This window comes from Urocitellus parryii, chromosome 2 (assembly GCF_045843805.1).
Source record: "Urocitellus parryii isolate mUroPar1 chromosome 2, mUroPar1.hap1, whole genome shotgun sequence".
Taxonomy (NCBI): Eukaryota; Metazoa; Chordata; class Mammalia; order Rodentia; family Sciuridae; genus Urocitellus; species Urocitellus parryii.
The window spans coordinates 153944724-153967023 of NC_135532.1; the positions used below are offsets into that span (position 1 = coordinate 153944724).

The 22300-nt window shown below is 35.2% G+C and overlaps 1 pseudogene; it reads right to left on the bottom strand.

The window, feature by feature from the left end:
- Positions 1–846: 846 nt before the first annotated feature.
- On the bottom strand, positions 847–1249 carry LOC113195068 (ubiquitin-conjugating enzyme E2 variant 1-like; annotated as a pseudogene).
- Between the last annotated feature and the right edge of the window lie 21051 nt (positions 1250–22300).

The window sequence follows — 22300 nt, forward strand, 5'->3', positions numbered from 1 at the left end:
CTAATACTCATTTCCAAGTCTGGTGCAGAGTAAATGTATGCGTTTCTAAAATTAGTGGAAAGAGATCAGAGACTTTCCCAACCTTACCTGATGGCTTCTAGCCAAAGCAAGGAAGGATGGTATAAAATTGTAGGACAAGGGATTTGAGCAGGAGGGAAAACACAACACCCCTTGATAAAGGTGGGGGAGAAGAGAGATGGGAAAACCCTGAATTCCTCACTGAAGGCCATTTTCAGAGAAGGCAGAGGTTACTAATTTATACTTCAGCCAAGGATAGGAGTGGAAAAGAATAGGGCATGATGATGGCTTGGAAGGGGCATCATTTAGGACTTAACAGAGAAACCAGGCTGTAGGCAAAGCACTCCCCACACCCAGCAGTAGTCCCCACGTTGTGACATGAAACCTTTACTCTACTATAGCAAGTCTCCCACTGGAGGGCTGTCCCAGGGCTGGTGCAGGCAAGATAGTTGGGGGAGAAGGCAGAATCCCCAGACCAAGCAATCAGCAGCCAGGTGATTGTGTGATGCGTCTTTTCACAGATGAGTTAGATGTGCCCCAATGGTCATGATGGGAATCAACTTAAATAGACTTTCTTGATCACAGAAGTTTAACTACATGGACACTGGTTACACTTGGCAGGATGATTTGTAAAAGCACAACTTACATATTTCAAATGGACAAAAAAATTGGTATCATTTACAGTATCTTAAGATAAATTGCCTTTGAAAAGGAGTTTCCTTTCTAGTACTTTGAGATCTGCAAGATGTATCTAGAAAATTTACTGTGGTGGAAAATGAAGACTGCTTAAATGGAACGGGGATGAGGGCCCGTGGTTTTACTTTTTGATTAATTACTGTACCACTGTCCTTCCAGGAGTTTCATATTTTCTTCAGACATCATTAAGCACTGCAGCTCCTGCAGAACAACTTTGATGCTATGTGAATTCTGCCATTTTGCTAGTACTGATACGGATTCTGGGTCCACTACTCCATTAGAATTATTAACTCCATTTATATTAATTTTTGTTATAAATCTTACAAAGAGAGGTATTTTAAGGCTGTATACTTTGTTTTCATAAATTTTTCTTGGAGGCCTAATTATTGTCCCTGTCCATCTTGTGTTACGTCTTTGTCATCTTCTATACCACAGCTAATGTGCCATCTCCTACTCCTTTCTGGCCTTCTTTGAATTCTTCCATCAGTCAGAAGTTGCCAGGGACCTTTATTCCCAAACCCGTGGTGGCTGCCATCTTGTGTTGCTGTCCGATTAATGAGGTTTAGAAAACCAGAGAAATCAAAATCTTTTGAATCCACCTAAGTATGTTCACTTCAACTGTGAGAACCCATGTCTTTGCACAATTATTACATAAGCGACCTAATAAGGATAAACATCATTTATATGATGTTTCACAAACTTACATGATCAGACTTTGCCTTTGAATTTTATCTGTATCATCTTAGTACAAAAACATTTTAGAGCAATCATAAAAACACCTGATCCTTTATAATACCTCAAGCTAAGAATTTAAAACTTTGATTTAATTGCTCTCTGTGTTTCTCCCTCCTTTTTTATCCTCCTCTTCCTCAACTCCTCCTCTTCCTCTTCTCTCTTCCCCCATCTCACCTACTTTCTCCCTCACTTCATTCTTCTTCCTTTCTTTCCTCTTCTTTTTATTTCCTTCTTCCTTTCTCCCCTTTCCACTTATTCTCTTCCTCATATCACCCATTTTCTTCTTTCTCTTTTGTTTGTTCCCCTTCCTTCTTCTCCCCCTCCTCTTTCTTTTATATCAGTTATAAATACAAGCTACCAGTGTGTGTATTTCTCTCTGTCCTTGTAAAGACTGATTTTAGAAACTATCATTTTAACAACACCCAGCCTTTATTTCAGCTGAAAATGTATGATAATTTAAGACTTTCTTTGGTCATTTTGTACCATTTACTTTGTGTATTCCGTTTTCTTGTGGAACTAAATCACTACTGTCTTTAGTCCAAACCATGTCAGACAATTCCAGATGCTCAGTCTTAAAAAGTGTAAACTTCTTGCTCCAAATATTTTATGACTATTAGAAACAGAAACCATTACCTATATGCAGAAGAAAAAAATTAATCTAGATAATTAGATGGTAATAAAATCATAGAAAGTCCTTAAAGTGCATGTTTTAGGTTTAGATTATAGAAATTATTTCTAGATATTTACAGGATGGACTTAGAAGACCCTTTTTCACTGGAGATCAGTACTAGAATTAAGTTCAAAAATACCCTGCAGCTTCAGCAGCCAGAAACAAGAAACCATTATGAAAACTGGCTCTTAACACTGGAAGGAAGAGATTGGAAGTTGGAATATCACTTTAGGAAAACTTTATTTTTCCACAAACTCTGGCTGTCTTAATGGATCTTAATTAAGATCTTCCAGATCTTAATGGAAGTCCATCTAATGAGTGAAATTACCATAAATAATTTGTTTAAAAGAGCTCTGGGAAGTAGAGATTTAAACTTTTAAATCTTACAGAAAGGCGATAGATTGGGGGTTGAGTGAATCATTCCACAATTTTTATCAAAAGTAAAATTTATGATGTGTAGACTTGCCTCATGAAGTTATTCTTCTAAGGACTTGTCTTGTTTGTTGTGATGCCTATGTGGGACTGTTGTGCAATTGATGTCCTACAATTTTTCATATAAGTTATGGGACGCCTGGCCTTCAGTCTGATAGTGTTCCAATTCAATCTGTGCTCAGCAAGCATAGGGCAGCAGATTGGAGAAAGGACTGCTGCTCTTCTTCAGAGCACTGAGGTCATCCTCAGAGGCTTTGCTGCTATATATAGCTCTGAGAAGTGATTAGCCAAGATAGGCTTCCATTTTGCATAAGTAGGAATATTGCCCTTAAATCTTGCACATTGACTACCTCAATATATAACAATCCTTGCAGGATATTAAGATAGTTTTCAGACTTTGAAGACCTCTGCATTAGTAGGGCAATAAAACAGCCTTCTGGAGGAAAAAGCATCTTAACTTACAGCATTTTGTTTTTGGAATTGAAATTCTCTCTGCCTGGCCAATTTTTAGGTATCAACAGGATACCACTGAAAATGGAAGTGGAATGCACAAGCAACTCTTGGGAATCATCAGGAGTATGCTGTTCACTAGTCCTCTGGGTCTCTAGTACAGTGAAGGATATGTTCATTTAACCACAGCTTTGCCTCACCCTGGTGGATGAGTTGTATAGGTATACCCCCTGAGAGTAGCCCTGAACAGAAAGGACTGGGAAGCTAGGAGGTGCTTTATCTAGTCTTTTGTCTTCTTATGAAAAGAAATAAAGGGTGTGTGTCAGTCGAGGATTCCTAAACTGGATAATTGGGCATATTTAGAAAGCTGGTAAGTATATAACTGATTATTAGTCTAGAACCATGATTCTTTCTCAGAACCTGTATCAGTTTGTTACTGATATTCATGAGCATGATTATCTGATTTATGTCTCTCTGTGTTAGATTCATGAGTCTGAACCCTATATTCTTTTGCTCATTGTTGTATTATCAAGACATGGTAATTTTATATAGAATAACAGGTAGTGGGAATTTTAAAATAAACATTGATCAATGAATGAACAAATAATATTGCATACCAATTTATTGATTTAACTCTATGCCCATACATTGCTCACAGATATTCCTGGGTTATATCATTGTGAAATAACTAAATTATCATTCTTCTTTGTGATCAATATTCAAATGTAGATGCACATTCAACTTGCTTTCTTAAATAGGTAAATATATGCCATTTATTTAATTTTTTTTGAGAGAGAATTTTTTTAATATTTATTTTTAGTTTTTGGCGGACACAACATCTTTGTTTGTATGTGGTGCTGAGGATCCAACCTTGGCCGCACACGTCAGGCATGCGCGCTACCGCTTGAGCCACATCCCCAGCCCAATATATGCCATTTAAATCTTCCTTACAAGTCAAATGCTTTTGTATCCCCTCTACTTTGGGTATTGTACAATCAAATTCTAAATGCAAAGAAATATACCTTAGATTTCAATAAAATAATATTTCTGCCTTCTATTTATTATAAAGGCTTTCATATTATTCACATCTAAGAACAGTAAACCCTCCAAAATGGGACACATGAATCATACTGAGCTTATTATTATTAAGATGAATCAGAAGTTTTTGTGTAATTTTTCAGCTGTAGAAAGAAACAGAGATGCCTCCCAGTGAGATACTGAACTTGAGATGAAATCTTCTACTTTGATGACTTTATGTCCCATTCTTAATCAACCTGCTCATTTCATATCTACAACTAAGATCAGTTGTTCATTCAAATACATAAAACCGCATTCTCTGAAGTCCTCCTTGCCTATCTAATATTGTTATAATATGTAGAGGTCTGTGAATTTCTTCAAGGGAGATGGAAAGGAAATATAACAAAATGATATCTGAAAATTAATTTCAAAAATATGTAGTAAAAAAAGTCAAAAGTCATAAAGAACAAAGAGCTGCTGCTGATTTTTTAAAAATTTCAACTTCATCATTTCATCATGATGTAAAGATTCTAGGTAAAATTCCTCCAAGTATTTTTGGAAAAAGAAATTAACCTTATAAACTAAATTCAAGCAATGATTCAGTTTGTTGACTCAACAATATTTCTTGTGGTAATGTCCCCTACCAAAGACAACAGCAATTGATTAAGAACTTTTAGATTGTAGAAAAATTTATGGTAAACAGGTAAATTTACAAAAGGCTTAGCCTCAGAGGAAGACTAAGTTAACTTAGTCTAGATCTATACTGGATGAGAGTAATAGTATTAGATAAGGGGCTAAATTATTTCATTTATAAATGTCTCTCCTATACTAAAATCTACACACACACACACACATACTATTTTAGTCAGTTTTTGCATTGCTGTGACAAAAATACACAGCAAGAAGGACTTAAAGGAAGAAAGGTTATTGGGGCCTCACAGTTTCAAAAGTGTCAGTTAATAGAGGTCACCTCCATTTTTCTGGGTCCAGGTTGAGTTAGCATATAATGGGGAAGGGTCCAGCAGAGGAAAGATGCTTATCTCTGATAGGGTCAGTAAGCAGACAGAAGAAGGAGAAAGAGGCTGCAGAGAAAATGAACACTTCTATGACATACCTTCAGTGACTCACCTCTCCCAGCCATGCACCACCTGCCTACAGTTACCCCACAATTGGTCCATTGAAACTAAATCGCATGAATAGATTAGAGCTCTCATCATCTAACAATTTCACCTCTGAACATCCTTGCATTAAAAAAACTTTAGGGGGACAGCTCATTTCCAAACCATAATAATATTCCCCTGGTCCCCAAAAGCTCATGTCTGCCTCACAAAGCAAATGTATTCAGTTCATATCTAGGAAACCCAAGAGTCTTAACAATTTTAGCATTGCCCAAGTTCAAAGTCTTCTCTAGGACCCAAGGCAAACTCTTGGCTATGAGCCCCTATAAGTACCAAAAAACAAATTACATATGTCCAATATACAGTGTCACAGAATAAAGATTCTCATTTCAAAATTGAGGCATAGTGGCATAGAAAGAAGGAACAGGCCAAAGCATGTTTAAAGCCCAGTTAGGCAAACAGTCCCATAACTCTACCTGTAACTCTGTGTATAGCATCTATGACACATGGTGAGATGTCATTTCCAAATGGATTGGATAACTCCACCCCTTTTGCCTTTTTTGTTGCAGTGCATAGGGCTCTCTTTTAACCTGGTTTTCTCCACAAGCAGCAGACAGTCCATGTTACTCTAAATTCCTGGGGTCTCCATTCCAGCTTTGGCTTCACCTTCACAGCTTCATGTATTTCCCTCTCAGGTGCAGTCTGCAGGAACTTCAACCTGCTACACTTTGTCTGGCCTCCAGGCCTTCCTCTGAAATCTTGATGAAAGCCTCCATGACCCTTAATTCAAGCATCCTGCATTTCTATAGAGCCATCATCATGTGTGGATAATACCAAGATCTGCTACCATCTTGTGCAATAACTGAGACCCCCAGAATCACAACTGCAGCAGCCTCTGCATACCTTCACAGCTTCCTTACAGCCCCTGTATCATGGTCTCTTTTCAAAGGAATTTTCTCTTCTATACCCTGGAGCCTGTATTGGGTGTTGTTTTATAAATTCTGAGATGCCCCTGGGACATCTTTCCTATTGTATCTGTGCAAAGTAGTTAGTATCTCCTTAGGAGCTATAATCTCTTACAAACACACTTTCCTTGGCCCCAGTTTTATATGCATTTTCCTAATAAAACTTCAAGTTTTAAAAATTTTTTAGCTGTTTTCTACTCCCAATTCTTGCAAAAAAACCTGGCTAAAGCCTCCAGCAATGTTCATGCCACTAGCTAATGATGTGCTGCCTTGAAATTTCTTCTGCCAGATTAATTAATTTATACCTTTTTAATTAGCCTTGAAGTCTCAGGACATTGGCAAAATATAGCCAAGTTCTTTAACATAATATAAATTGAGTTACCACTATTCTAATTCCCAACAGAGTCCTCATTTTCCTCTGAAACCTCATGAGATCTGTCTTTACTCTCCAGAGTCCTTCCAGCATTCTGGTCTTCTGAGCTCCCACTAGAATCCTCCTTGAAATTCTACTTATAGCATTCTAAAGCTTTTCTAATTTGCATCTCTAAACTTTTCAAAATTCCTCCTGTAAACCACCTCCAAAATCTTTTGATCCACCTGGTCAGGTTAGTCACAGAAACAACCTCACTTCTTGTTATCAATTTCTGTTTGAGTCAGCTTTTACATTGCTGGGACAACAATACCCAAGAAGAGCAACTTAGAGGAGTATAAGTTTATTTAGGACTCAGTTTCAAGGTCTCATCCACAGGAGAACAACTCCATTTCCCTGGGCCCCAAATGAGTCAGCACATCATGGGGGAATGCCCAGCAAAGGAAAGTTTCTAAGCTCATGGTGAAATCAGGAAGCAGACCAAAGAAGGGGGAAGAAACCACAGGGAAAATGTGTCCTTTTAGGGCATGCCTACATTGACCTTCTTTCTTTAGCCATGCCTACAATGGCCTACAATGGCCACTCAGTCAGTCCACTCGACCTGAATAGGTTACAACTCCTACAATCATTTTACCTCTGAATATTTCTGTACTAACAGGAACTTTTTGGGGGACACTTCATATCCAAAATGTAACATAGACATACACCCAGGCATATACACACAAATACAAAAATGATTGATGTTTCAGTCAATGGACTGTGTACTAATATGACTTCAAGTATACCATAAAGTTACTTGATTATCTACAATACATGACGTCAATTTATAAGCTTCATAAAGTTTTTTGATGTCTAATACTCCCATTTTACACATGAGGAAACTGCTAACTTCAGCCTCCTATCACCACATTGATGGCATCTCAGATTGATGACATGATTTGTTCAGGGCTGTAAAACAATATGTAGTTACAATAGTACAGCCACAGACTAGATCTCCTGCTTCTAACATTTTAGGTACAATTTTTCTGCTCTCTCCCCCTGAAAGTTACCCTATGATCCCTTGGGATATGCCTAACTTTCTATGCTTTCAGAAAATAAATACAGTTCAAATATGGTTTGTCTCTACTACTGCAGAAAAAACATTCTTGTTTTTCAATTGCATATTAGGAATTTAGAATGAGGCAAACATGTAATTTTTTACATTTCATTATACTAAAAATTTCTTTCACTGTACAGCAATTTGAAGGAGAGGAGACTAGCAAGAAAGTGTAAAGTACCAAGTAGAACTAAGTCCAGAGGTAAGAAATGTTTGTATTGAAAAATTTCTATAGAACTTCCCTTTGTTTTGGAAACTTCTGAAAGAGCAATTTAGAGAGTTGATCACTAAGATAAAAGATGCTCTTTAAATACACTTTTAAAAATATAGTGCACTGAGAATTAAATCACCAGGCAGCTCCAAACTATAGGGCAAATGAAACTACAAATTACATTTATAGGACACATTTCATCTGGAGGAATCCCAGAGCACTTTATAAATGGATTAGAAAGTGTACATCTAGGAATCAGCTCACCCACAACTGAAATACCGCTGCCTCTGGGGCCTGTCTTGTCAGTATTTTAGCAAAAAACAGCCATGTGGCGCTCAGACAGGTGCAAAGAGTGCCCAGCCCTAACCACCCACATGTCAGCCTGACTCAGTGACAAGGATTTGTGTATTATAGGCCAAGGTCTTGAAATGAGAATTTCTAGAAAATTACATTGGAACTAGCCATTCACAAAATTATGGTGTTTTTCTCTCATATCATAGTGAATAGAGTATGGACTTTGGATTTAGATGATACTTGGTGGAAAAAAAAAACAGTTTGGCCATTTATTAGTTATGTGACATTGGGTGAGTTGTTTAGCTTCACAAAGTCCATTTCCTTGTAAGTATTTATTTTTGTAGCATATGAGATGATATAAAACCTTAGCCTGGTACTTGGGAAATTGCCAAGTGTTAATAAATATTTGTTTTCCTCTTTTGCTACAAATCAGAAAAATTATTCTTTGTTGAATTTTTTTATACCTTTATTCTATTTATTTATTTTTATGTGGTGCTGAGAATTGAACCCAGGGCTTCACACATGCTAGGCAGATGCTCTACCACTACAACTGAGCCACAAGCCCAGCCCCTATTCTTTGTTTTTAACTGTTAGTATGTATATATCTGAATTTGTTTCCCTCACCACCATTTTTGTACAGTCAGCTCTCCATATCATATGAGTCCCACATCCACAGATTCAACCTTAGATTGAAAATCTTTTTAAAAAAATTTTCAATTGCACTAAACCTTTAGAGGATGTTTTTCTAGTCATTAGTCCCTAAACAAAGCATTTATTTTGTATTAGTTATTACTAGTAGTCTAGTAATGATTTAAAAGTTAATGGTAGGTTGTACATTGTTTATATGCAAATTCTATGCTATTTTCTGTAAGGGAAATGAGCATACTTGTATTTTGGTATCTTCTGGAAATCCCAGAACCAATCCTCTATGGACATTGAGGAAAAACTGTCCCTAAATTTGCTTTCTTATTCGTATTTATGTTCCTTGCTGCCAATATATTATATATATTCTTCCTCTCTCTATATGTATGTGTATGTTTATATATAAAATATCTGTATACCAATATATTATTTTACTACATATGCATATATATTTACATATATATGCATAAGTAATGGGAGGGAAGGTTTCCATTTGTTCTCTTTTCCTACCCTGACCTTTGGTAGAGAAAGGCCTGAGCACAATGTAGGGAGTATGACATTACAAAGAGAAAGGAGAGTTCTTCTAGAGTGTCAGGTAGGGAGTCCGAGCCTAAGAATAGAGATGCTTATAGTAAATAGGGGCACATAAATGGGTAGATGTTCATAGGTTGGTACATGTGGTAGGGTAGTGGCAGTCTTAAGAGGGTTTTACCAATTGCTTCAATTTTCTCATTGAAATGGAAGCAAAATAGTCAGCTAGGTGTGAAGGTGTGACTGGAGGCTTGGGAGGTTTGAGGAGAGAGAACAGTATGAATGACTCCTACAGGAAATAGACTAATGTTCTAGGGAGAAAAGGCAGGAATTCTTGCTGGTGTTAAAGGTCCTCTTGAGATTTGTGATTATTTTTTTAAAGTGAGACTATTTAGCATGTTTGCATTCTCTTTTTCTCACTTCAGTGATATGGCTGTACACATGGTGTAGCAGAAAATTTGAATTAACCAGTGTTTAATTGTGTTTAGTAATGCCAAGAGTAATGACAAGGAGACAGGGGCAACAGAATGTGGAGCATCCAATGAAGGAATCACAATGGTTGTCTTAAAATTTAAGCTGTGAAAGGAGGGAAAAGAACATCAGCATGATGAGGAAGAATAACAAGGAGGTAGATCACTACATTGGAGGTTGTTTTAGTCAGCTTTTTCACTGCTGTGACTAAAAGATCTGACAAGAACAATTTTAGAGGAGGAAAAGTTTATTTGGGGGCTTAGTTTCAGAGGTTTCATTCCACATACAGCCAGCTCCATTCCTCAGGGCTTGAGGTAAGGCAGAAGATCACGGCAGTGAGGGTTGAGGAATCAGGAGTAATTCTCATGCATTGCTTCACACATGAGCTTTTGGGGAACACCAAAATCTAAACCATAACAGAGGTACTGATAGGGTTGAGGAATCAGGAGTAAGAGTGTGGTAGAGAGAAACTCGGGACATCACGCCACAAAGTAGGGGGGGGGGAGAGAGAGAGAGAGAGAGAGAGAGAGAGAGAGAGAGAGAGAGAGAGAGAGAGAGAGAGAGAGACTCCACTTACCAAATACAAGTATAAACCCCCAAAGTCACACCCCCACCCTACCTATCACATCTACTTCCTTTATTTACCACCTAATCCCTATTGGGGGGTTAATACACTGATTGTTTAAGACTATCATAAGCCAATAATTTCATGTCTAAATTTTCATGCGTTGCTTCACACGTGAGTTTTGGGGGACACCAAAATCTAAACCATAACAGAGGTACTGATAGGGTTGAGGAATCAGGAGTAGGGAATCTAGAGTAGATGACCTGAAGGATAAGAGATAATGGTTGGAGAACTCACTATGAGATAAGTGGAAGTTACAGTTGCTAGCAAATGACAAGATCTAGGATGTGACTCTAGGAGAGGGTAACTGAAGTAGAACATAAAACAAGATGGAGTCAAGAGGGTCAAAGTACTAAGGAGGCCATTATATTTTGTAAGAATCACATACTTATACATCAAATTCACTAAGATTTATAAAAATAATAGTGTGGGAGTTGATTTTATTAATTCTGGGCTTACCATATAAAGGAAATGAACCATGACAATAGAGGACAGTTGGGTATTCCATCCAAGACATGAGATTCAGAGTTCCTGGGATCTACTTGATTTCTGTTGATAGACTTAAAGGAAACTAGGGAAAGAATTATGAATAGGATATTATGCCACCAACCAGAGATGTAAGTATTTTGGAATGCATTCTTGTCAACTTTTGAATAGTTATCCATACGAAAGAGAGAATATAGAATCAGTATTTATTCAATATCTGTGTGTCTGTTTCCCTCTTCTGTGGGTCTGTTTCCCTCTTTACCTTGAAGAAATCAAAGCATCAAATGATGATCCTAGGAAAACAGGTGGAGTGATGAGCTGGACAAGGAGATGAGAAGAAATTGTAATCTACTTTCTTCCTCAGGGGGTCAGTCAAACATGGAACCTCCAGAAAGTTTCAGTCACATCCAAACATATTATATTTCCACACCTAAGAAATATAATACGAAGTCAATTAGAGCCCATGTGTTGTGGGAATTTGGAAAGTGTCTCTCTGGTTATATGCATTGAAGGTATTTTTCCCAATCTGCAATTGTTTATCCTATTCTATGTAATCAAATTTATGAGTTTTATCTGTTGGAGAAAACTGCCATTTCTCCTGCCCAAGTGACCTCCACAGAAGTAGAGACTGTCCAGGGCAGTGTACAGCACTGTGGAGAACAACTGGTCAAGAAACAAAGTTATTTTTCAATTCCACCAGTAATAAAATTGGTTCTTTGATCTCCAGTTTATAATAGCTCTGAAAGTGGGAAGGAAAACCAGAGGAGTTGTGTATGTGTTTATCTCTACCCTCCATACACATCCTTTATTCTTTATGTTTTCTGGCTTCAATGTCTTGTTCCAAAAGGTCATATCCACAACAAAGTAATATATTTTCTTTCAATGTGTTATAGCAAGGTGTCATCCTCCTTGCTCAAATTACTACTCTAGTTCTAATTTGGGATTGTATGAAATCACAACTTAAATTTACATTTTTCAAAATGCTAAGTTTGTTATTCCAAAACCTTTTATTGAATAGTCTAGATTTTCTCTACTAATTTAACATTATAATGTATATAGTCCAGATAAAAGGTAAATTCATCCTGTTTTTGGAGCAACAAATTAAATTATTATGAATCAGAATTGTAGAATTCTTACTTTCTGGACATTCTTATGGAAGTTTATATTCTACTAATTTTGGGGGGCCTAATTTGAATTATTGCAGATTTGTTTGTCTGAAAGAAGACTTGTCTGAATCATTTTTTACTTCTTTTAGAGGTGTATATATTGAAAGCATTTCTTTCATTACTTCAAAAATGTTTTCTTTGTACATAATATTCCTTGTGTGTGTGTGTGTGTGTGTGTGTGTGTGTGTGTGTGTAAGCAGGGGATAAAGAGCAAGGTAGTTACCAGTAAAATTTTCTCTAGATATTATTGTTTATGTGCTATGGTATAGTTTTCCTAATTTTTGTCTTAGAGTTTGTTGAAGCTCTTGGGATCAGTGTCTGGAATTTTCATCACATTTCCAAATGTTCAAGCAATATTTATTCAAATGTTTATTCTATGCCCTCTCACCTATCCTCATGATCATGTCTATATTAATGTTAGAATACTTGATATTAAACTAAAGGTCAATGATTCCTCTTTTGTTTAGACTATCTGCTTCATTTGGATTTGTTATTGACATATCTTCAAATACCGTGTTTAATTTGCTGTAAGTCAATGCACCAAAAATTTCACTTTAGATGTTGTATTTCTTATCTCTAGAAGGTACATTTGGTTCTTTTATTTCTAATGGCTAACATTCCTCTACTTTTATTAATATTTTCTATTATTACAATACACACATAGAGATTCTTATGATTGCTATTATGATATACTTTCATATTTATTCTATCATCTGAGGCATTTCTACATCTGTTTCCCTTAACCGATTTTCCTCCTAGCTACGAATTTTGTTTTCTTGCTTCTTGGTATATCTGGCAATTTTGAAAGTATGTTGAACATTATGATGATTACTTTATTGATGGTCTGGATTTTATTGTCTAAAGAGTTTCTTTGAACAGGAATTAAACTATTATACGGATTAATTCACTGATTGGGTTAAGACTTTTGCAACCCAATCATTTCTCATCCTTTCAACCCACAACCTTGCCAACATTTACTCTTGCTTGCATTCTTGATAATTGTCAAGATTATTATTATTATTATTATGGATTGAGATGAAATCTTAGTTTTGATTTGCATTTCTCTAATTGCTAGAGATGTTGAAAATATTTTTATATATTTGTTGATCAATTGTATTTCTTCTTCTGTGAATTATCTGTTCAGTTCCCTAGCCCATTTATTGATTGTTTTTTTTTTCTTTTTGGTGTTAGATTTTTTAAGTTCTTTATCCATTCAAATGTTTATACATTCTCCTTAATGCTTGCTATACTTATGTTCTTTTTGTGTTTGAATTTCATAAAGTTTATATATGCAATGAGGGTTTTTTTTCTGTAGAAAGGATGAATGGTCCAAATTGTGGAAATTAATATTTCTGACAGAATTTATAGGGGTATTACTGGTCATCAACCACTTTTGACGAACTGATTGATTTAAAAGTTCTAGAACTCTAGGGTATTGGAATTTCAAGATCTAAATAAGCAGGATATTTATAACTTAGCTCGTCAGACTTTCATGGGATACTTGTTGTGTATCTAACATCCGGATAGGGATGTGTAAGCTTCCTTTTTAATTCCTGTATTTATCCACAGACTTTTTTCTAATGTGCCTTTTGCAGATATTGTAGCCCTTTGAGACCTAGTTTTATGCAAGAATTTGCTTTATCTCCTACTTCGCTTACATGAGCCCATGGCCTATTGATGCTCTTTGCATGAGCTTTATAAAACAAGCCTTTCCATGATTCAGAACAATAAAAGCCCCTTGGGCAGTCACAACATAAGTTCACATTTATTACTCTAGTTTCTAGTTCACTGTTTGTTTCTTGTATCTTGAGATTTTCATTTCTTTCCTACAAGCTCTGTTATGAATTCAAATGAATTTTGTTTTATTGTGACCACCATCTCTACTTACTTTAAAGAGAAAGTATTTTGGTATCATAGGCAGATATATCGTCTAACTAGAAATTCTGCATTATTTTCTAAAGAATCAAAAAAGGACATTATTTCTCTCATGTATCACATATAAATGAGATTCACAATGATCAAAAAAAAAATTCCAACTCTTAATTATCCTATTATTACCAATTTAATTTAATATTTGGAGGAAAAATTTACTCTATTTTTTATTAATAAATATTTTATGAAGTGAAACACAGTTGATGTTGATTAAAATATCTTTTAAAGGAAGTGTTTTCTGCTCAGTTTTCGAATATCATTGTGCAAATTAAAGAGTGATAATTTAATTCCAAGGGTAAAAACAGAGGTTTGTAAACTCAGCTTTATATCAGAAATATTTTACTGTGATGAGAATAATTTGAAATTGTGACTCACTATAATCTAGGGTTTCCATGTGTGAGTGGAAATAAGCCTTAACCCTATTCTAATAACATCCTGAGACCCTCATGCCCTAAAAATTCCTATGTCTCACCAAGTGTACAATATTGCTGACCACCATTCAAGCAATTGAATTTGGAAATGAAAACCAAAAAATACAAAACACACATAAGAAACATGGTATTTTTATTTAGAGTATGCAACTAGTACTTTTGGTATTGTCACTGCATGTATAAATTGCCATTTGGCTCCACTTATTTTTTTTTTTAAGAGAGAGAGAGAGAGAGAATTTTTTTAATATTTATTTTTTAGTTAACGGCGGACACAATATCTTTGTTGGTATGTGGTGCTGAGGATCGAAACCGGGCCACATGCATGCCAGACGAGTGCGCTACCGCTTGAGCCACATCCTCAGCCCAACACTTAGATTTAAAAGATGTAGAAATTTTGAATTTTTATCCTATTTAATTGGAATTAAATATCTGCTTACTGGTTCTATTCATTTTAGTTTATTTCAATTGAAGATGAGTTTAAGCTCATCTTCAAACATTCTGACTTCTACTTTAAACCTATTTCAGAAATCTTACTGCTATTTTTAACTGCTAAATAGTGTTTGAATTTTTATTTATAATTTCCAAAATAATCTTTTTTTCTCAAGTATATTATAAATGTATTGGGATCAAATACCCCCAAATAAATATCCTTATCAATTCTACCACCATGTCTAGTATAGCACCTGATGCCTTGATACTCTCTACATGTTAACTGATTTTATGGTCTTTATTTGAGACCCATTTTCCACATAATTACCAATTCCGTACTTGCTTCCCAGTTAATTTAGTCATCCATTCTTTCATCATACACTTTCTAAGAACCCTAGATATATGATTATCAAGAGGCTATTTCATGCATGTCTCACCTGAACACTTTCCTTGTGGTCATATCCATCTATAATATTCCCCAAATCACTAAAAATTCACCTGAGAATCATTATAATACCAGAAATCCACATTTATTGACACAATTTGACCAAGACAGTAAAATCTACTACTGTAAAATTTCAAATCTATTTTGGGGAGAGGGCATACTGATATAGTAAAACTTTTAGACCAGGGGCTGGGGTTGTGGCTCAGCAGTAGAGCGCTTGCCTAACATATATGAGGCACCAGGTTTTATCTTTAGCACTATATATAAATAAGTAAAATAAAGGTATTGTGTCCACCTACAACTAAAAAAATGTTTTTAAAAAAATTTAGACCAGAGTACCTGTGTGTGTGTGTGTGTGTGTGTGTGTGTGTGTATGTTTGATGACACTGGAGAACAACTTACAAACAGAGTAATCATACTTGAATAAAAGGTATCAGTTTAACTGGTTTGAGGATTCACACAGTAAGGCTGCCAGGGGAAAAATTTTTCAGAGAGAAATGAGAATGAAGACAGAGGATGAAAATTCATTTATAATTTTTTCTCAAGTTATTGACTCTTAAATCACAAAAACAAGAAAGCTTTTATAAAACAAAGAAGATGCCAGCAATTACTGGTTAAAGAGCTGAGATTTAGGATTATGCAGGGAATAGATAGGCCCAGTAAATAATAGGCATATGTTTGAAGCCCTGAAAGACCATATTTGAAGACTAAGAGTAAAACCAATAGGCCAGACCTAACAAAGACTAAAGCTATCATTCAAAAGAATAAGTGATTCACCCATATCAATACACATTTTAAAAAATATTTTAATGCTTCTTCTTTGAGAAAGGATATATTACCAAAAGCCTTCATAATTTATCTACAATGTCTGACATCCAATCAGAAATTATAAGGTAAGCAACACACACACACAAGGTCAAGATGACAACAGGCTACAGGAAAACCCATATAGACTTTTCAGGTATTTGTATTTTCAAAAGAGAATTTTAAAATGAATGCAGTTTATATGTTCAAGAAAGTAATGGCATATATTTTGCTTCAGGAAATACCTAGGATCTTTAAAAGCCATTCAAAGAGAAATTCAATTTTAAAACAGCAAAATTTAAGTCTTAATTACTCAAAAGTTATACAGAATGTGTATGTAATATCTACATTATCATTGTAACTACCAAGAGAACAATGAATAAGTATGTTATTAAGTTTATAATGAAGGAAGAAATAGAATAATAAAAGGCTTATTTATGCAAAGAAAGACAAGAAAAAGAAAGAAAACACAAAAATAAATGAACACAAACTGCAAAACAGTGGACTTAAATATATGAGTGATTGACAATCACCTATACTAAATATTCTAAATAAAATACAAAGATCAGCATGCTAGCTAGTAAGGTAACTATTAAGTAAACACACTTTAAGTATGTGGAGAAAGAAGAATTGAAAGAAAGTGTCAAAAAGGCATATCACAAATACATGACTCAAAGAGCAGTAATTTGACTAATTTAAGAAAGATAAGTTTTTCTTTTGATCTTTCCATATTATTTATTGGTGCATTATAATTGTATATAATGATGAGATTTGTTGTTACATGTTTGTTCAATATAGCAATATAATCTGGTTAATATAACAATATAATCCATCACTTTTTTTTTTTTTTTGGTTAGGCAGATTAGGCATATATTGCCAGGAATTTCTTAGACTGAGCACTTAGACAATTCTTGGATTGGACACTGTAAAGAAGAGCATTAAAAATACTTTTGTATAGAAGTGTGAATGAAGATTTATTCTATCCAAAATTTATGTTGGAATTGAATCCCCTTTGTGAGGCATTAAAAGGGTAGACACAATCTAGCTACAGTGTTTAGAGGTGGGACTTTGGGGAGTGATTAGGATTAGATAGAACTATCAGGGTAGACCACCCATTATTGATATTGGTGACTTAATAAAATAGAAAGAGACCAAAAGACAGATGCACATAACCCTCCTGTTTCTTGCATATAATACCCAGCCCTACCATGGTACTCTGCTAGGAAGAAGGCTATCACTAGATGTAGCCCTTGACCTTGTCTCTTCAGAACTGTAAGCCAAAATTAACCATTCTGTTGTATTGTGTTAATCAGCAGCAGAAAATGGACTAAGACAGTCTGGGACACCAAATAGACACTCAAGGAATTAAAAATGGAAAGAAGCAACAGATTTTCCAAAATGGCCTTGTCCTATTTTCTATGTTTTTCCTTGAAACTAGTCCTACTGTCATCTCAAACCCCCAATGATAGAAAATATTTTATAGACCCATATCTCACCTCCCAAGTTCTGTAAGTTTTATTTATTAATGCTAATCAAATATGTTAAATCTGCCAAATGTGCCTGTTGAAAATAAAATGTGATCAAGCAGTGACTATTTGGTGCTGCATTTTTTTCTCCTTTAAATATCTTTATTCTCCTCCAGAGCTTTGTTTCATCTGTTTCGTGTATTCCCCTGCCCCCTTCCTCTCTGTGCAGTTGTCTCCCTGTCTTTTGCTTCCATTTCCTCTGATTTACACCCTTTTTGAGGAACTGTCACTGGCTCAGCATCTAGTGATTGATAATAATGTCCTGTTCTTGCACTGTAATTGCTGCGTCAAGACAGCAGGCGCAGCAGGCTGCCACAGTTTTAACACTGACTAAAGAGCAGATTTGCTGTGTGCTGATTAATTGGGGGAGGGGGTGCCTCAAATGAGGAAGCAACTATTTCTCTAAAAAAATGTCTCCTTTCCTCACTTAGAGACAGAATCACCAGGCATACACCAAAAGCATTCACTCACAGTGGTCAAAGCAATTTATCAGTCAATATATTATTAGTTTCTTTTGAATCATCTTCTTAGAACTTTTCAAGATAACTCTGATTTAGTTTTTGCCAAGTTCTTTATTAAATAAAGTAAGGACAGTTCTACTATTTTTCCTTACACATAAGAAAACAGAGGTCACAGTTCAATTATCTTACTTGCAGTCTCTGTAAAGAATCATTAATGAAAGAACTAGAATTGTGGAATGTTTTTCTATTAACCCAATTTCATGTTATGTATCCCTTACACATGAATGCATAGAGTTAAAGTCAATATTGATAAAGAGAGAAGAACATCATTCTAAATAATTTCTAATAGTAATAATATAAAAGCTTGTCAATAAAGAGTCTTGTGTGGATTTTCTTGGACTAATGGGCACACTTTATCCTATGAGGCAATGAGTCTCTAAAGCAGATGTTTTAGCTGGAGCAATTGCCTTTGGTGGTCTCAACAGTAGATGTTGCACATGAAAAAATGAGGCAAGGCAATGTAACTGTCATCATCTTACGTTAAGTTTGAGCTAAAGTTTGAATACTCTCTGATACCATTTGAATAATAGGTGGTCAGATTAAGTATTTTAAATTAAGGGAAACTTAATTGTATATAAACGTACATTAAAACATTTGAACCTTTGGTTGGTCTTATTGACCCAGCTATTCCCCTTCTCGGTCTATTCCCTAAAGACCTAAAAAGAGCATACTACAGGGACACTGCTACATCGATGTTCATAGCAGCACAATTCACAATAGCAAGACTGTGGAACCAACCTAGATGCCCTTCAATGGACAAATAAATTTTAAAAAAATGTGGCATTTATACACAATGGAGTATTACTCTGCATTAAAAAATGACAAAATCATAGAATTTGGAGGGAAATGGATGGCATTAGAGCAGATTATGCTAAGTGAAGCTAGTCAATCTTTAAAAAACAAATGCCAGATGTTTTCTTTGATATAAGGAGAGTAACTAAGAACAGAGTAGGAACGAAGAGCATGAGAAGAAGATTAACATTAAACAGGGATGAGAGGTGGGAGGGAAAGGGAGAGAGAAGGGTAATTGCATGGAAATGGAAGGAGATCCTCAGGGTTATACAAAATTACATACAAGAGGAAGTGAGGGGAAAGGGAAAAATAATACAAGGGGGAGAAATGAATTACAGTAGAGGGGGTAGAGAGAGAAGAGGGGAGGGGAGGGGAGGGGAGGGGGGATAGTAGAGGATAGGAAAAGAAGCAGAATACAACAGACACTAGTATGGCAATATGTAAATCAATGGATGTGTAACTGATGTGATTCTGCAATCTGTATACGGGGTAAAAATGGGAGTTCATAACCCACTTGAATCAAAGTGTGAAATATGATATATCAAGAACTATGTAATGTTTTGAACAACCAACATTAAAAAAAGAAAAAAAAGAAAGTAAATTTGAAACTACAAAAAAAGAATATATTCTTGATTTCAATTTACATAACTAAATAAAAATATTGTGAGTGTTTTGAACTCCCTTTATACTTGCAAAAGATGTTAGGAAATGACCAAGAAGACAAACAGCTCTTAGAAATCCAGGCCATCTTGGTGTGGAATTCACATGGTGTGCATACCTCTTAAGATTAAGAGGACAAAGCAATGAGGTCAGGAGGAGGAACAGGATGACCTCTTCAGGACCTTTCCAGGTCTATCCAACTACAAAGAAATCTCATCGAGCAATGTCCCAAATAAGTTCACATTTGATGCCATGGGCTTTAAAAGTTTCCTCAAGTGAGTAGGTTTTATAGTCTATCTTGTGAGTTCTTAAGAGAATGCTTTTAAAGCCCTCAGCAGTTGCTAATCTCCAGGTTTCCAGATTTTAGCACTGAGGGATTTATAGCAAATTCACTGCCTTGGTGGAAATAAAAGGTCACTCTTCTTGCTCAGAACTAAACCAGTAAGTGCTTAAAGTTAATCTACCTAATAACCTGCCAAAGTCAGCAATGTGGTGAGTTGAAAGTTGGTTCAGAAGTCTCCAGAAATTCTGCCTTAAATTGTGTTGCTTTGACAATTTCTGCATTGCGTAAGCTCAATCAAAAGTATACTCTTCCATTTGTGTATGATGTATCAAAGTGCTTTCTACTGTCATGTATAACTAATTAGAACAAAAAAAATGTATACTCTCATCTAAAAAGATTTGCTCATAGTGTTTCTGAATTATTATTTGTAGAGGTCCTGCAAATCAGATTTAGGTATGTGTGTCTTATTAGGTTAGCCCCACCAGTCTTTTAGTGGAAGGGAAATAGAAGGTTTTATTGTCTTCACAGTCATGATCAACAGATTATTTATGGACAACATATTTACCATGTAGTTATATTTTTAAAGCATCTACAGAAAAATGTTAGTTAAAATGTAGTATGTTGTAGAAGGGCCTCTCTTGTGTGATTCAAAGGCAATTTTGGCAGCCACTAATCTGATTTTTCTGAGTGTATACTTTACCTGTGACTTCTTGTGATGGTGAACTTCATAGTAGAAGGATATTACAGACTAATGATTTCCAAGGTTATGGGTATAAAATGTTAGAGGCCAGAAACTTTCTGGAGGCATTTCCCATGGAGACAGATTTTAGAACATTCCTTCAGAACTTTCATAAGAGAATTATATATGGAAGGACTGTAATAAGGGAAATTGGGGGAGATGAATCTGAAAATAATGAGAGAGTTCTGGTTCTTGATCATTATTTTTAAAAAATGTAATGAATTTAAGAATACTTTATTTTCTAAAATTAAGACATAATAGTTGTACATTTTTATAGATACATTATAGTAGTTTAATACATCTTTATAATGTATGATAATCAAATCAGAGAAATAAGCATTTTTTAAAACATGAATCATGTTGATTTGTTGGGAGTTTTGTACTCTTCTAGTCATTTGGAAAAGTATCATAGGTTGTTTTTAACTTATGTTTACCTTACAGGGATACAGAAGAATTAGAGCTAATTTCCCCACTCTGTGCTTTGCTGCTCCCTGTTGAATTTCTTCCCATCCCACCTCCCTTCCTAGTCTCTAGTGACCACTACTTCATTCCTTTTTTCTTACAAGATTGACTCTGCAAATGAGTGAGAACATTATATTTGTCTCTCGGTATCTGGATTATTTCACTTAACATAACAAGATCCGATTCCATCCATGTTGCTGTAAATGGCAAGGTTTTGTCTTTTTATGGCTGAATAATATTCATTGTTCTCATATTACCACATTTTCTTTATCCATTCACCCACTGAAGGACTTCTGGGTTAATTTCATGTTTTATTTATTGTTAACAGTGCTGTGATAAATATGGGAATGTTTAGAATCATTTTGGTGTAGTGATTTCATTTCCTTTGGACCTACCCCTAGTAGTGGAATTGTTTGATCATATGGTAGTTCTATTTGTATGTTTTTTTTTTTTAGGAATATTCTTTCTTCCTTTCTGTTTTCCTTAATAATTATACCAATTTACATTCCCACTGTTAAAATATAAAAGATCACTTTTCTCCACATCCTTACCAGCATTTACTTTTGTCTTTCTGATGACAGCCTACATGGGTGATATGATATCTCATTATGGTTTTGAGTTGCATCTCCCTGATGATCAGTGAGATCAAGAATTTTTTCATGCATTTGTTGACAACCTGTATGTCTTCTGAGAAGTGTCCATTTTGTTATGCAGCCCACTTTAAAATTGCACTCTTTATTTTTTTATGTGTACATTCAGTGTTTTGAGTTGGATTTCAATCTCTTTTTGGATGAATAGTTTGCAAATATTTTCTCGAATTCTGTAGGTTGTCTCAATTCAGTTGATTATTTTGCTGTGTACAATCTCTTCTTAGTTTGATATAATCATTTGTCTATTTTTACTTTTTTGTCCATGCCTTTGGGGTCCTATCTAAAAATAATTGCCAACACCAATGTCTTGAAGTGTTTCTCTTTGTTTTCTTATAGTAAGTTCATAGTTTCAAGTTTAACATTTATGTCTTTCATTCATTTTGAGCTGATTTTTTTTTGCATATTGGAATCTTCTGCATGTGCATATCCAGTTTTAACAGTACACTTTATTGAAGAGATTCTCTTTTCTCTACCATATTATCTTTGCTGATTTGTCAAAAAACAGTTGGCTGTATGAACATGTATTTATTTTAGCGTTCTCTAGTCTGTTCTATTGGTCTATGTGCTATGTGTCTGAATATTTTTTCCTCTTTTTCTTTTGTTAGTACTATGCTGTTTTAATATTTTAGCTTT